Raw genomic sequence first — 3,755 nt, 5'->3', positions numbered from 1 at the left:
ATATACATCTATTTGCGGTATCGTTCTTGTTAAAACTGAGTTAGATATTAACCTATGAAATCGCAGCAAACCAACGATAGACCCTATGTGGTCAATCAAACCTGTCATGCTAGAAAAAGCAGTAGAATCTTCAGCGTGATTACCTTTACTGCGCTCGGAGAGATTAAACATATCAAGCGTAATCAATCCTTTGTTTTATTTTTTCACAGCGAGATAAGATTGCATGTTAAACAGATAGGTTTACCCTCCATTGTTTCCGCAAACGTGCGAGATGATGAACTCAGCCAAACCCCGCCCGCTATACGAAACGAAATAACGTAAGGTATTTTATTAACTCGATGCTCTACCGCTTTTTTCCTAGATTCCAGATTTTTTTAAAGGCTAGGAAACATATGGAAAATAACAAGAATTGCTCTAATTTTATTTCAACACTTTTACTTCTTTCTTCGCTTCAGACATTGGACCGCAGCCATGCTGGAGCACCGGTTTGTAGGGCTTAGTTAAACAAATTAACACCGGTTATGAAGTGATGGGTGTGCAAACATAAAGATATACTCACATATATGTATGCGTGTATCTGTCTATCTGTGTGTCGTACCCTTTCTCTCTCTCTTTCTGCGCGAGTGCGTGTGTATGTGTGCGTGTGCGTGTGTGTGTGTGTGTGCACGTGCGCGCGCGTGTAAGTGACTGAGATTCTTTCAGTTTCAGTCTACCAAATTCACTCACAGGACATTGGTCAGCCGGTCGGTTACAGCTTAAAGGTATGTTACGTTTTACGGAAGGCGAAAGCTAATTTAGTTATCACACACGTCGGCCCAAATCCACGTTACGCTCCCAATACGTCCGTAATACACTCGTGATACGCCATCGATACACCCGCCATACGCCCGCCATACGTCCATGATACGCCCGTGATAGGCCGCTCTATATTACATATGTAGTCGGCCTAACCAGGGGACGTATCTTCAACTCCATCTGGACAATGATACCATGTTTCTTATTTCTTTATTGCCCACAAGGGGCTAAACATAGAGGGGACAAACAAGGACAGACAAAGAGATTAAGTCGATTACATCGACCCCAGTGCGTGACTGGTACTTAATTTATCGACCTCGAAAGGATGAAAGGCAAAGTCGACCTCGGCGGAATTTGAACTCAGAACGTATCAGCAGACGAAATACCGTTAAGCATTTCGCCCGGTGTGCTAACGTTTCTGCCAGCTCGCCGCCAATAATACCATGTTTCTGCCTGGTTAAGGACCATCCGACACAGCGCCTTCCCTTGGTTATATACGTGTACTGTTCGCTTGCCTAGGTGATCTTTTATTCTTAGTAGAAAGCAAAGGTCTATTTTTCCTTTCTTTTCTTTTTTTTTGTTTTGTTTTGATTACTCGGAAATTGATGTGCATATGCTGACACTAATAGGACTTGTAGAAAAGAAAATGTAAGCCCCGACAGGGTGTACACCCCCCTACACACACATATGCACTTACAAACATACACATACACAATCACATACACTTAGGTGTGTATGTGTGTGTACATTAGTTTCCGATAAATGCCTCAAGATAAACTTTTAATAACTTAATATTGCCGGGAGATTTCTTTTCAAAGTCCATCGCCCGCCTTTCACCTAAAGAAGAAAAAAAAAAGAAAAGAAAAAACCGCTGCGTGTCACTACTGACACGCATGTCATAGGTTTCGTATTACTGTCCCCTAGTCCAACGATACACGAATTTGGCAAAGCATTTAGGCTTTTGGAGTGGTTATTCCGGGTTAACATCTATTAGTAAAGAAAATTTCCGTTGTTCAACTAAGATTTTCACTTTTAACTATTTTACAGTTTAGGTTTATTCTCTCTTACAGTTTAACCAGCGCTGGATTAACCATTAAGCAAAATAAGCACGTGCTAAGGGCATCAAGGGAAGGAGGGGGCACCACAGAAATGGTAAATGGTTTACGGCACAAAAGAAATCCCTTTAAACTTGCTAAAACAATATTCGGGATGCCTTTATGTCTACTAAGTATAGATGCAGATGTGTTACCTAAGATTAATTTTGAGGATCCGATCAAAGACTTTGCAATTCAAGAAAGTAGGAGAAAACTTTTCAAATCTAAATAAAGTGGAAGTATACAAAAATAAACATTGTTTTCCTTCTAACTGTTTTGTTTCGTTTCGAAAAATAAAAATTAATTTTATGATTTGTTGTTGTTTATATTTTGAATTACATAATCTTTTATGGGGGCACCAAAATCTTTTAAGTGCTTAGGGCCTCGATGGATCTTAATCCGGCCCCGAGTTTAACGTCTGATTTTTATAACTGACGATATTTAAAGACTGTACTTTCAGCGACTGTCTTAAATTCACACTTTCAATACCATCCAATACCAGGGCTTCATCACTCCTGAAAAAGAGCCCCCCTGTTGGATCCCTGCCACCGCTGTCTGTTTCTGGCCAGTTGTAGCCATGTAGGCCCCAGGTGGCGGGTAAGATCATCTCGCTATCTTGTCTTTGGTCGGCCTCTTGATCTTGTCCATTGTCATGGTGTCCATCCCGTCACCCTGGTGGTCCATATGTTGTCGTTCATTCGCACCACATTTCTGTTGGAATACACCGCTTTTGTTTCAATTAATTTCGAAAATAACGAAGAATTTAATTAAAACTTAAAAAATGACATTGCTTAAGCTGATGTTTGGAATACAAATTAACAAGAAAATTTTGATGGGAAGTTGTGATTAGATCAACTTTAAAACAGGAAATTTATATCATAGAATCAGGATGGGTGGTCTCAGGAGGGCTGGTATCAATAAGGTTAAATATCAGTAGTAGTAGTAGTAGTAGTAGTAGTAGTAGTAGTAGTAGTAGTAGTAATTTAGTAACAGTTTTTCTCTTATGCTGCAAGGGTTCCCAAGGGAGTAAATTTCGACTACCCGAAGGGTAAATTTGTTGATTCTGGATTTGTACATATTTTTTTTTTCTTTCTTCAATTAAAATTTCGTTTAAGAAATTCTGAGATTGACAAGAAAGCTGGAAGTAGGCCTATTAGTGGGAAAATAAATAAACAAACAAATGGATAGGCAGGCCTTCGATATTGGTACACGATGTCATTCGCCCACACAAGCCTTCTCTCATGACATAGATAAAGGGTCTATGGTGAAATAGAGGGTCAATGACGTCGTCTATGCATACCTGCACTCTCTAGACCAATACCGAAGGAATGCCAATAAATAAATCAATGAAATAAAAACTGATTTTTTTCCTACCTTTCCGTCACTTTGGATTTAACGATCTATATTGTATACAGCTTATTGGATAGGGGTTGGACTCATGATCGTAAGATTGTGGCTTCGATTCTTCGACCGGGCGACGCGTTGTGTTCTTGAGCAAAACACTGCATTTCACGGTTCACTCAGCTGACAAAATTTGGTAATCATGTGATGGACCGGTGTCCCGTCTGCGAAAATTTTTTTCCCACGTGAGTTCCGGAACCCAGTCATGAACTCATTTGCATACAGCCAATCGGAGCCCAACAATTAAGCTAACAGTAATTTAAATTTCCTCTCCGGCTGAAGTTTTATTGTAGCAGAAGAGTTAAAACTCAAATAACTGAAGATAACAGAGTGGGAGCGGTGGAGGAATTTTATCTCAAAAAGCTGCTGGTGTGTAAATTGAATGAAAATGAGTAGGGAATTCCTATTCTATTATAATTAGAGTGTGCTTTGAGAGAGATTTGGTTGCTATTTCTTGAAGGCCGA

The 3,755-nt window shown here is 39.8% G+C and overlaps 1 long non-coding RNA gene across 1 annotated transcript; it reads right to left on the bottom strand.

Moving 5' to 3' along the window:
- Positions 1-991: 991 nt before the first annotated feature.
- On the bottom strand, positions 992-3,549 carry LOC149135307 (uncharacterized). The gene is made up of 2 exons (XR_016242130.1): positions 3,264-3,549; positions 992-2,600 (listed from the first exon to the last, which is right to left on the bottom strand). It is a non-coding gene; the product is annotated as an uncharacterized LOC149135307 (long non-coding RNA).
- Between the last annotated feature and the right edge of the window lie 206 nt (positions 3,550-3,755).

This window comes from Octopus bimaculoides, chromosome 6, assembly GCF_046866305.1.
Source record: "Octopus bimaculoides isolate indiv1 chromosome 6, ASM4686630v1, whole genome shotgun sequence".
Classification (NCBI taxonomy): Eukaryota; Metazoa; Mollusca; class Cephalopoda; order Octopoda; family Octopodidae; genus Octopus; species Octopus bimaculoides.
This window is presented reverse-complemented; position numbering and strand designations above follow the sequence as displayed.